This window comes from Antennarius striatus, chromosome 7, assembly GCF_040054535.1.
Source record: "Antennarius striatus isolate MH-2024 chromosome 7, ASM4005453v1, whole genome shotgun sequence".
Classification (NCBI taxonomy): domain Eukaryota; kingdom Metazoa; phylum Chordata; class Actinopteri; order Lophiiformes; family Antennariidae; genus Antennarius; species Antennarius striatus.
Genome location: NC_090782.1, coordinates 16,224,158 through 16,238,045, shown reverse-complemented (window position 1 = coordinate 16,238,045; position 13,888 = coordinate 16,224,158).

The following is a 13,888-nucleotide window of genomic DNA, read 5'->3' as shown; positions in this document are numbered from 1 at the left end:
GTTGTCGTATCATCAGACCTCGGACCGGGTGTGTTGGACACTCCGGTGAAGAGAGGGATAGAGCTGTTAACCAATCACCACCTGGTGGTGAGCTGGATCCGCTGGCAGAGGAGGGGGCTGGACAGACTCGGCAGGCCCAAACGTGTTTTGAGAATCTGTTGGGAACGTCTGGCAGAACCCTCTGTCAGTGAGGTCTTCAACTCCCAACTCCGGAGAGCTTCCCTCAGATCCCGCAGGAGGCTGGGGACATTAAGTCAGAGTGGACCATTTTCTCCATGTCCATTGTTGAAGCAGCTGCTCGGAGCTGTGATTGCAAGTTCTCTGGTGCCTATTGCAGCAGTAACCCCCGAACCAGGTTTTGGACACAGGAAGTAAGGGATGCTGTCAAGCTGAAAAAGGAGTCCTATCAAATCTTCTTGAATCGTGGGAGTCCGGAGGCAGCTGAGAGGTAGTCCGAGTAGTCATGGAGGCAAGAACTCGGGTCTCGGAGGAGATCAGGGAGGCCATGGAGGAGGGCTATCAGTCAGCCTCGAAGAAATTTTAGCAAACCATTCGGCGCCTCGGGAGGGGAAAGCGGTGTGCAGCCAACATTCTGTATAGGTGTGCAAGCATTTAGAGTTAAAAGTAAGTGTGAATATATATGACTGATATTTTTTGTATTAGTAGCTTTGCTTACTTCTTTACTTACCATGTCAAGAAGACAGGACTGCAATAGACACACTCCACTGGCCTTAACAGCTACTTGGTCTGAAAACACAGCTCTCAATTGGGTTTCATAGATGTAATTCCTTGGAATCTGGAAGTAACAACAAAATAAATGGATGGTATTTCAATGTGCAGGACATGCTTTTGGCAGATCTAAATTAGCTTGTATTGAAGTGTTTTTTAAAAAAATCCCAGCATACTATCTTTCATCTCAAGGATCTTCTTTGGTTTAGTTCCAAAGTTTGAACAGATCTTGCCTTCAGTGCACAATCCAAAATGCACTTTTCTGCTTCTTACTCTCAGACACCTTTGATGTAGTCGATTTTGAGGCAATTTGAAACAGTAAGATAAACTCAGCTCCTTCTTCTCCCATTGAAAATACTCCATTAGTGAGCAAAATACTTGAGAACTTGTTGTGGGAGATCAAGTTAACAGCTTTAGCATACCAAGCTCTGCTCCCTTAAGCATTAATCTGCTCTGCTTATCTCACCACTTTGATCGAGGTGGCGTACTGTTCTTACAGTCTAGACTCAAGTACTTTTCAAACTTTAAAGGGCTGAAATAGTTGCCAATCCTTCTCCTCATTACAGCTGTGTTTTTACAGTTGCCTCTATTCAGGAACTAATGGCAGTTAGGTTCATTGAAGCAAACCAGAGCAATAAATAGCCTATATGATATTTACAGACATAATCCAGGACAGTTAATAAACTCTGTGGCTCTTGAGAGACATTCTTTCCCATTCCTCTACTCATCATTTGTGGCTTGTCTCACTGCTCTTTACTAATCGTGGCCTACTTAACTGCTATCGAAGTTGCTTATAAATCAAGAAAAATCACTCTTGTTTTTATTTTTACTTCCTAGAATCTTATCCACCTGGTACTAAATGTGAGCAACCACAGCCTCATCTGTAACTAGCACCAAGGCAGACGAAGTCTGCAACATCCCACGACACCCCTGAATTCAAAATTTTACTCTGATCTACTTGCATAGGTCAAAGATCAAAGCTAGTGCTCTGACCTACTTTCATAGATCACACTGGCTTTGATCTATGGTCTTACTCACACTGGCCTTCTCCCTCATCTTTCTATCTTATTCGGTTCCTGAGTGTAATAAGATATGAAGTTGAAATTTGACCTTGACCTACTTTTCTCAAGGTCAAGGTCATCATCTCATTTCATTCCCTTTTGCCGCCCGAGTAATGTGCTTTTTGTTTCACCTTTATATCTATAACGGTTGTGAAAATATTGAGCGGACTAACGGACAGATGGACGGAAGAATACACGAACACTGACAATTACAATACATCACCGCTTTGAAGCTGGATGTAATTAGCATAATGAAGTTAATGGTTTGTTTACAGTGTGGTTTTAAGAGCTTGGTAAAATTATTTGTGAGGCAACTATTCATCTCTAGCTCCTCACACATTGGCTGCATCTCAAACAAGTGTGAGACAGCATAGTTGAGCCACGGGGAAAAGAAATGCTTCCGCAGTTTTCTGTAATAATCTGCCAGCAATGGCTGAATTTCCTAATCACAGAGGTTGACAAGGAGAAACTTTTCAATTGAATAAAGAAGAATGAAGGATTAATTTAATTCAAATTCAGAGCTACCCAGTTATTTTCAGAAGTAGTTAATGGCTGGCCCTGAAAACCGTTTGTAAAAATAAAGTCAATTTTAAATTATACAGTCCTATTTCACCGTGATTCAACCCTCTTGATAATCATTGTAGAAATGTGGCCTGGAACTGTAGTCGGTAACAATATTTGGCCCGAATTTATTTGTAGTCAGATTTAGTATTACAATTCCCACGTAGAAATACCCCTGGCTACCCCAATTTTCTTAAATGTTTGATTTTCATCTGCTGTTGCTCATTATGTCAGTTCATTTCAAGCTGGACCAACCTAAACAATGACAAAAGCACCTCAAATTGTGCTGCTAAACAACAATCAGCTACCTAGCCATTGAAGCAAATGTTAGCTAGCATACTAGAGTTGATACTAAATCAAAGGTTATGATCTCCTCATCCACATTCTTATCTTTAGTTTTCTTGTTGTCTCACTCTGTGTGGGCTGATCACTGCATCTACTTTGTTGGTTGTTGTGCATATGTTACACAGCTGCTTCTCAGGCTATGGAATATTCAAGAATCTGAATGAGATCTGGAAGTTTGTGATGCCCTTTGTAGAGTGTTTAAGATTCAAGAGAAGATCATCTGTGGAAGTTCGTTATCTGTGTTATGATAATTTCAAAATCAGTTGGAATTTCTTCAACTCTGGTAGTGTAAACCCAAATTGAAGGATGCTCAAGATTCAGGGTTTCAAACTGCTGGGCTATTTCTTCCAATATAAGGTTCCTTACCAGCTTTTCTCCACTCATAACTGTACCCAAAGGTACACAACATTGTCTGGGTGTCCACAGACAGCTAACTTATTATTTACATCCTACAGTGTCCAGTATGAGTATTTTCAATTTCATGATCGTCTTACGCAATTTTCTTGCAGTTTTCTGCATTTTGTGTCATTTGTGTTAGACAATATTTGTCAATCAGTCCAAAATTGCATCTACTTCTGTCTTTCCATTGACCTTGAGTGTAAAAATTTTCACAGAAAAATTGGTCCAAGCTTAGCATAATATACCATGATAGAGCTCAGGTAGCCAGTACATTAAGGTTCAAGTTGACTTTGTATGCAATAATTTTGCACAGAAAAATTCACATCACATTTAGTGCAAGATTAAGTAAATTTTTACTGATTACTTTTACGTAATCAATAAAATATTTAAAATCTTTGGAAGAAAATGGACTTCACTGAGAGCAGTTTTCCATAAAAGACACCAAAGCCTGCCCACAGTGGTAGCTTCGTATGCTATTGACCACATAAATGCCTTACGGTATGATTCTCCTGCTGCAGTCCCTATCATGGTTTTTAAAGCTCCTGGTAGTCTCAGCTATCGCTTCCAGATGCTGTCTCCAACGTGGTCTTGGGGAAAAAGAAAGAAACAAATCTCAATAAGGGTGGGCCCCAGTACGTCAAGGTGAGAAATTGTATTTGCACATCTTTGTAGATCTAAGCTCTTAAAGCAATTCAGACGTTTTTAAAAAAAACCCAAACCACCCTCCGCTGCAAAACACAGAGTATATTGTACCTTCCCAACACACCTAAAACTTTATTTCTTTCTGTCAAACAACGTGATTACTTTATAATGTATATAAAAACTGAAAACAATTGGAAATAATCAGTCATCAGGTGATCTTGAATATTTCTCCTTTGTGCATAATACCAAATTCTTATTTGGTGGTTTTCTGCCACCTAGTACAATTTTTTTCCCAGATCCCCTTATGATCTTTTTTCCCCCTATCCACCAATAAAGCAAGGTGTAACAACATATTAAATTTTTTGGGGGGGAAATGGAGTAGAAAATAGTGTTTTTTTTACTTTAACCAGCTCAAATGACTAACCCGAGAAGAGAAATTCCAAAGAAGCATTAAATCGTCTCAGTGAGAGTAATTCTTATCATCTTTGCTCTCGCTAAAACAATGCCCTTAATGAGAAATGTTGCATCATCAGTGTGTGTAGAAAGTGTTGGGAGAAAGAAGTGGGATAGAACCCAAAATATCACCTTGCTAATAGAAAGCAATAGCACTGACTATTGTGCATACACATTAAAGACTTTTAATTTAGAGTGTAGTTGCTACAAGTACAGAAGATGAGTGTTATAACTGCCTCAGTTCCTCTGATCTTTATTCCTGTGCAGTAAGCCTCAAGGGCTTCCTGAGAGTGAGCTGAGGGCTCAGTGCTGTCAAGGAGTTAAGTTTGAAATAACTGAAGAGAATCATTGAGATTGTCAAAAAAAGCATTTCTTTCTTCTAAAAACACCCCCAAAGCCACTCTCTTACACAACCCTGGGAAAGGACCCCCCCTCCCCCGAGGCTGTTTAAGACCAAAAAAAAGTGTTATTTAGAAATGTAGGAGAGGGAGATGCATGGCATTCATTCAAGATAGACAGGACACAAATGCCTGTGCCACCAAAAAGACACAGCTGTCCTCAAGCTCTCAGGCTGTCATACTCTCTGTTTCTCATCTTCAAGGTCTTCTGGCTCTGCCAATTTATCTTCCTCTCCACCCTTTCACTCACTTCCTCTTGGAAAACTCTTCATACTTTTGCTGCCTTAATTTCCTCTCTCAAATTTCCCTTTCAGTTCCTCTCTTTCATGCTCCAAGTTTTCTTCCCATGAACCACTTTTTCTCTTTCTGCCTTTTAACTCAGTCTTCTTTATGGTGGAGTTAAGCTTACACTGTATACAGTGCACAGTATACAGTGCTGGTATGATATTTATTAGCAGTTGGTGCAGAGAGACACATGGGCACATAAAGACTGGGAAACGTATTGACTCCAAGGTCAACTAAAGTTGGAGGAAACATCTTGACAACATGGACATAATGGTGCTTATAGCTATCACCTGAAGGTCTAATTAATGTCTGAGTTAATCAGGAGGGATGAACAGAATGTGTGATAGACAGAGCACTAAAAACAAACACACCTAAAATATTAACACTTAACACTGTAATCAGATGTGTTTTTGTATTTGTAATTCATATCGAACACCATAAAATCTGTCACCAAAACACACATAAGTAATTTGAGACATTCGTTGTATTGTCCTTTAAGCATCATGTTTCAAGTATGACTTTAGAAACAGTTCATAATATAATATTACAATATTTATAACTTGCTTGACTAACTTATTTTACCTATTTACTGATTCTCTTGTGTTTTGATTGTATTGATACTTAAATGGTCAATAAAATTCTTTAGTATTTATTGGAATCCTTATGAGTTTACACAAAGTGTTACTAGTTTTACTGCGGCCTATTCAAAAAATGATCGTCAAGTTTAAAACATGGTGGGACGGTCACTACTCACTCTGCTCTGTGCAGTCCCGCTTTGTGCAGAGTTTGCCTGTCCTCCCCGTGTCTGCTCTTCCGCGACCCAAGCAAGCGAATGAAGCAGTTACAGAAAATAAATGAATGAAGTTTATAACATTAAAATAATGTTGCGCCTAACTAGCAAAACCCAAAAAAGACAAAAAACAAACATTTGAGCAAAATATGCTGTTTCTCAAACAACGCTAACATTCTAAACAAAACAATATACTGTGCGCCCTCACAAATTTGCGAATCAACGATTGCGACTCAACCTCATCGCGGATTTTTAGTAAGCATGTGATACCGTACGCGCGTTCTACTGGCTGACGGCATCCGGAAGTGTGCTACGTTCCGTCAGTCTCAGACTTTCATGAGACACAAAAGTGCTTTAAACAGTCGATTACAGTGTAGGAAAAGGTAACACAGATAGAAGGTGGTTTAAAATATGTATGGGGAGGGTTCATAAACGTTAAATTACCATAATTAACAAGATAAATATGTCATGGATTCCTCAATTGCGTGTGGTTCCTGGAATGCATTAACCACAAAAATTGAGTGTGCACTGTACTACCACATATACAGTGATGAAACTTAGAGAGACAGCAGTAACCAAATGAATATTTATTTATTTGTTGACACAAAAAAATAGATTTTCTTGAAAGAAAATCAGTTTTACCTGTCTGCCTGGAATCCATCAAAAGAATGAAGAACAGTTATCATACAATTTATTTGGAGACTTTGCACCACCAAATTAGCACTGCTTATTTAACATATACCGTATTTCGTCTTGGGAAAACTTGACTGTTTTAGTTTAACACAAACAAAATCATACTTTATTTTTAGTTTAGATGTTATTGGTTTGAAAATACACCCCGTGACAGCTGTTATGCCTCAAAAAAACACTGATTTTCAGATTTTCTCTTTTATAAAACATTTAGAATGGAAACATACAGTATTTGAAAAGTGATTAATTTTTAGAGGCTTTCTTCATAATACATTATTCCTAGTTAATATTTTGGAAAATGTTACGTCATTTACTTTTGGTAAAAACTAATGCAACGTAATTTTAAGTATACTACTAAAAGATTATGTAATTTGCTCTTACACTGAAAAAGTTCTGTTTTTGTGCTGTAACTGCAGCACTCTATCCTTCATGCAAGTTCTTGAAACAATCAGTAATTCCTCATCTATTTAAAAAATGGACTATTGTAATGAGGACCATGAGACATAAATGATGCTTGCAGATGTGGCCGCCAGCATGACTTAGACATGAATGAAATTACCCAGTTGTAAATGTTAGAAGGTTTTAATGTGGGTTTAAAAGGTTTGGCACATGATCTGTAGCCTGTGAGTTCACTGGATGATAATGCATGCAGATCACTGTTAAACCTCAACAGACAAAGGATGCTTTCATAAATGTTCTTATTCCAAATTCAATAGACAGTATTATCTTTCTCTTACCACAGCATGGTGCTCTTCAGATTAAAAAGTAACTTTTTCGCTGACATTTGTTATCTAATGTGACATCGAGTCATTTTGATAACAACGTGTATGGCCCTTATTATATCCTTGTGTTTAGTTTTAAGGAAAAATGACATCCATTATAAACCATTCACAAATTTCCAATGGTGGTTGCAACATTCCAGCACATCTGGGTTGAGACAAGCTTCCCTTAAATCAGAACACAAGTCAGAACTCTTCCCATCTTTGTTTTTTCATTTATAATTTATTACATTTCCCCTCTCTTGAACATCCCTACCTGGTGGTTGGTCTCTTCAGTCTACACAGAGACTGACACCAATGTCACCATCTCATTACTTTCCAAAGGATCCGGGAGGTCAGTGCTATCAAGTGGAGTGGTGCTATAAAATAAATTGAATGTTCTGCTGAGGCAAATGTTGAAGGTGATGGACAGAGAGGGCTTACGGAATGACAGGTCTCTCCAAATCTCCTGGGTGCTACACACTGGGACCTGGGCTAAGCAGCCGGAATACTAGCTGGGAAAAAGGTTGCAGTAAGAATTAAACATGAGCAACCCAACCAGTGCGGTATGTTGGCCATCCGTCACTCTGCAGCTCGGAGAGACTAACTGTGCACGTCCAGTGGGGCTGTCAGGTATTGAAAAAGACATACTTGGCTGTGCAGAGATGAAATCAGCATTGCAAATGGGGAAATGTAGGGAAAAAGAGAATAAAGCCAATTGGTGTGAAGTGAACACAGCATAAAGACAAAGAGATGGTCTGTATTGGTTTGGGCGCAAGATAATGGTAGTTTAATAATTATTAATTAAAATACTAATTCATTGTGTGTGTGTGTGTGTGTGTGTGTGTGTGTGTGTGTGTGTGTGTGTGTGTGTGTGTGTGTGTGTGTGTGTGTGTTGGATTGGGACGTGAATCGGTAAAATGTTAAAATATGGTTCTGAAAATCAGAACCAGTGGTCAAATGTTCTGAGTGAAAATGGCCTGAAATTTTTTCATAACCTCCAAACTCCAATTCAAAATAATAAGTGGTTTGATCTAATCATGATTATGCAATACAGTGCGCCCTCGTTCTTTGCAGCTAATGCGTTCCAGGAACCTTATGCGATTGACGAATCCACCATCGAGGTCACAATCTTTTTTTCTGGTTTATGGTAATTTATGGTAATTGAAACGTTTATGAACCCTCCCCATACTGATATTAAACGATCTTCTGTATTACCTTTCCCCACACTCTTATCAACTGTTTAAAGCACTTTTGTGTCTCATGAATGTCCGAGACTTACGGAACTGAGCGCACTTCCGGATACCGTTAGCCAATAGAATGCACGTATGGTATCACGTGACTGCCTACTAAAAATCCGCAATGAGGTGGAGTTGCAATCATTGATGTGTGAATGCGTGAGGCTGCACTGTACCTCTTTACGAATGGTTGCAACAAATGAAAGCATAATCACATATTTTAAGTACTAGTATGCGGAACAATCAATAGAGATCTTGCATTAGGACTTGTTTATTAAATTTTATTGTAATGAATGATAATTATGTTCATCTCAAAAATCTGTACCATAAAGAATAACTATTTGCTTATAGTTCATGAAAATGTACTTAAAATGTCAAATTAATGTACTTAAAATCTACATTAATCCATCCATCCATTCTTATGGTCAAAAGTAACCCCTTGTAAAGATCGTTGTATTTGTATATACAGTGGTACTTCTACTTACGAAATTAATTGGTTCTGGAAGAAATTACGGAAGTAGACAATTACGTAAGTTGAGACGTGTTTTCCATGCAAATGCCTTAATCCATTCCAAGCCCCCCAAAATTCCGATATAAATGTTTTATAAAGCATAAAAATGCATCAAAAAATGTAACAAACACATATTATTAGATTATTACACAATAAATGACAGTTGTGCATAACGTAAAAACCAAAGAATAGAGTAAAGGATAATATTGACGGTCATTTACCTTTTAACAGCTGTCCCCATTGTTTTTTGCCCTCTTTGGTTCATGCGCTCCTATCTCACGATGCCGAACAACAGAGTGAATTCCAGTCCTCCTTTTGAACTTCTCCAACCACCCACGCGATGCATTAAACTCCTTAAACTCCCTTTTGTTTTAATAACGTGGCGATTGTAGATTTATGGCCATATTCTTTGGCGAGATCAACCAAACGTATCCCTTTTTCATGCTTTTCTATTATCTTTTGCTTTGTTTGTACGGACAAAAAAACTCTTTTTTTCATCTTTTCTTTCCCTCTTTTTTCCGTCACTTTCTTGGGGTCCATAGTGAATACTCATAACGTTAATTTATTTATGTAAAACTATGAGGCTACCTCACGGATCAAGTGCCGAACACACTCCATTAGCACCGATCTAGCTCCACACACAGGTGGAGTGGCATCCCTCTTAGCCAATGGGATGCCAGGAAGATACGGAATAGGTAATAGCCAATGGCAGAGCAGCTATGAGAATGTTGCGTTCAGGAACCTGTGGGAGATTAGAGTATCAGCCGATACTGTATTTTTATATTACGTAAGTCGAAATTTCTTTCCTAAGTAGAGGTAATATTTTCCTGCTGAGAAATTTCGTAAGTAGAAAATTTCATAAGTAGAGACATTCGTAAATAGAGGTATCACTGTATGTAAGTCTTTTAGCATGCCTGACCCATGCCGATCTCCTCCATGTAGTTTATTGGTAATCAGTTCAATAGTTTTTAATTTTAATAGAACATATTTTCAAAAAATATTTTATTTTGGGTATTTCATTGTCCCATAATCATGCTACTCAGATATTAATCCAACTAAATATCCACAAATATTAATCAATCAACCAACCAACCAATCAGTCAATCAATCAATCCAGTTTATTTATAAAGCATTTTTCAAGCAAGAACATGCGATGCAAAGTGCTTTACAGAATAAAAAAAAAACAATAAAAAAAAAGAAAAACAATTACAAAGAAAACAATTACAAAGAAAGCCCTCCCACCCTCCATACTGGACACACACGGTGACACACACAATCACACACAATACAGAGACATGGCGTTGAGGATCAAAGCAGCACCACCTTTGGGGTCGTCCACACTGGGAGGAGCCACAGACCGTGCCATCGGAGGGACGAGCATCCAAGCTCCCTGATTCCGACAGACAGGTTGATCCCCACACAAAAGAGAGGAACCCAACCGACCGGGCTGAAGGGACCCAAGGACAGCAACCTCAACCACAGACTCTACACTGCTCACTGTGTGGAGGAATCCCCTGAGGAAATACTTGCGATAAAGCTAAAGACATAAGCATAAAAAAGGACTTAAATAATAGATATAATAAAATAAATGCAGTACAAAAATAAAATACGTCCGGGTTCACGTCCTGCTCTGTACGGAGCTTGCATGTTCTCCCCGTGTCTGCATTGGTTCTCTCTGGGTTCTCCTGCTTCCTTCCTCCTCCAAAAACATGTGCTTCAGGTTGACTGGCCAGTCCCAAATTGACTGTAGGCATGAGTGTGTGCGTGCGTGGCTGTCTGTCTCTCTGTGTGGCTCTGCGGTGCACTGGTGTTGCGCCCAGATTTTCCCATGTCTCACGCCCTCAGCCAGCTGGGATAGGCTCCAGCTCCCCATGACCCGCGACAGCGGATAAAGCAGTGCCAGAAAATCGATGGATGGATAAATATTCTGTTTTTACTGTGCTTTTACAAATCTTTTGCCTGGTAGTATGGCCTTAAAGACGGTCAAATAAATCAGTGTATAATTAAATAAAATATGCTATCATGAACTTCATAGTTTGTAATCTGACTTTGACACCTGTCAAATATTATTACAGAAATTTAGGAAATCGTTTTAAGGGTGGATTCATTTCAAACATCCTGATTCAGAAGAGCCAGAAGGTGAAGATCAATTTCTCAACATCAACTGACGAATTGCAATTTCTGTGACATTGAATACATTCTTGATATGTTTCAATTTGAAAACTGTGGAAACTGCCAAATGTGTTGTGATTTCTGTGACTTTGGCTGCATTTAATACTGCTCAGTGTGGATATGGTAACTTAAGCCCTATAGTTGTATATTTAACATGTCAAACTCTAGGCTGTAATTAATAGAATGTGTAATAGCTTTTGCAAGTTCTATTTGCTATGTGTGTATGATATTTATGAGAAAATGCTTTATATTGCCTAAATACAGCAATGGTGAAATGGCAAAAAAGGCGTAAGTTTTGTGTCTAACCTTGTTCCACACACCCGTACACAAATATTTTAATATGAATTCAACAACTTTTAATAGAAATATTTTTTTTAAATTTATTTCCACACCTGAATGTCGACCATTGACAGAAACTAATGCAAATTGTCTGATTTACGCACCGATATGCACGACCTATATAAAACTCCTGGGAGGCTGAGATTGAGACAGGCAATCTTTAGCTCACTTCCTACAATACAGTACTACAAAAAACAATAAAAAGAAAATAGAGCACACTTGAGTCTGAAGTCTTAGGTATTTTATAACAGGTGCTATAAAATTTGTTGACTATATAATTTTCTGTGTCCAGGACTATTTTATTCTGATTTATCTATAACAGAACTAAGCCATTCCCCAGATCTGCAGGGTTAGTGCTGTGTTTTTGACTTTACTTAATGTTTTCCTTACTGTTTTCAAATGCATCAGTGTATTGTAGACCAGTTTAGGCACTGGCGCCCAAAATCTATTCTGGCATGAAACAGCTTGAGCAGCATTTAGTTCCCCTTCGCTTCCACCCTTGCCAGTAAATATTTAAGTATGTTGCCATTTTGTTGGAAGAACCGTGTCACCACACCAGGTTAGTCAGCAGATACCTTCAAGATAACACCACACCTTTTAGTTGGGATTTACTAATAAACTTTTTTCCAGTGTTGTGGTTTGGTCAATCATTTGTAAAGAATGCAGCCTTGTCTCACAGAAACAAACACTATTCAACAATCACTGGTAACACAGCTCAAGGCAACTTTGTTTAGAATTCTTTTGAAAACAGCTTATAACAAGGATAATGATAAATTTTCTGCTTATGTCCAGGACAAGGGAGGCCACAGTTAAATCTCTGTGATTTAAAGTACTTTTTAATTATGTGACCTTTGTTTTTCAGGTATTTGTTTCAAAGCTGATAATTCTAATGATGAAAGATTCCCAGGTGGACACACTGGGCCCGTTACACAAAGCCTGTTTAGTGGAAAACCTGGGTAAGTTAACCATGAAATCAGGGAAAACCAGGGTTTCCGGTTTCACCAAGGGAGGTAACTTAATCCAGAGTCAGAGGAGTAAACCTAGCCTGTGTCACGAGGCGAGGTAAAGTGAACCTCTAGGTTTGTTACCACAGTAACAGACTCTGAAGCTAGCCTGGTCGGGAGGAGGGGCCGTGTCACGAAGCAGGTTCAGTGGAAACTCTGGGTAAATTAACCCTGAAATCAGGGAAAACCAGGGTTTTTGGTTTCACAAAGGGAGGTAACTTAACCCAGGGTTAGAGCTGTAACCCTGGCCTGTTTCACGTAGCGAGGTAAACTGAACCTCTGGGTTTGTTACTGCAGTAAGACTCTCTGAACATAACCTGGTCAGTAGCAGTTTTTATGCAACAAAACCAGGGTTTCCTCTGACTCCGGCCCCTTTCACCGCTGCTCGCGCGGCTTCATTCCCTGGTTCTGTTGAACGGAGAGTTTTACTGACGTAAGGTTTTATAAATAACTCCATATTTTAGAGGTATTTTAGAGATGAATATAGCATGTTCATTTGACGTGGAGCCTCTTGATGGAGTTTCAGCTTTAATTCACAGAGAGTTAAGTATTTTTGTATCGCGTTCAGATGTCCCGTCACATCCAGACAAATCTCTTTATGATCGGTACCGATTCACGTCCCAATCCAACACACACACACACACACACACACACACACACCCACACACACACACACACACACACACACACACACACACACACACACACACACACACACACACTTGATCCATCCTCACGTCTGCAGCAGCGCTTCGTGTAGCGCTCCGTTCAGTTTTTCATTTGTTATTTGCAAACAATAGTTTTTCTATACATTGGGAGATGCTTGGTGCGCCTCGCGTTTAAACTTTTACCCCAGTTTTTCCATTTCCCTGGAGAGAAAACCGTCAGAATCATTAAGGAGGAGTTCCACAGGACTGCAGGTGAATGATGTAGAAATCTGATAAATTCATTTGAAAGTATGTTCTCTTAATGATATTGTACTGCAATGTCAGACTTGGGTTAGTAACATTAATTTCTTTTCGGATATCCCACTGTAATTTGCTGCCATAGATGGTACCCATATTCCCATCAAGGCTCCCTCACATAATGAAGGTGATTATATGAACAGGATGTCAACTCACAGCAAATATATGCCGGTACAAGTAGATTGACTACTGTTTCAACATGTTAAAGACCGCATCATAGATAAACTAACATCTGTCCAGATCACATGTGATGCTGCAAACTACATTTTCCACCTTTATTTGTATAGTGCCTAATCACATTAGCAGACATATCAAAGAGTTTTAAGAGACAGAAACCAAACAGAACCCTCCAGGGCAAGCATAAGCAGTAGCTGCGGGGAGGAACTTCCCTCAGTATTGACGTGGAGACGGAGCGGTCCTGATCGGTTCCTGACTCACAGGTGTATGATGAGTCTCATCTGAGCAACAGACTAATGCAGTAACTAAAGCTTAGCACAATAATTAATTTGTCTATATTGTTTATTCCACTCTAATGAATCTATTTTCCA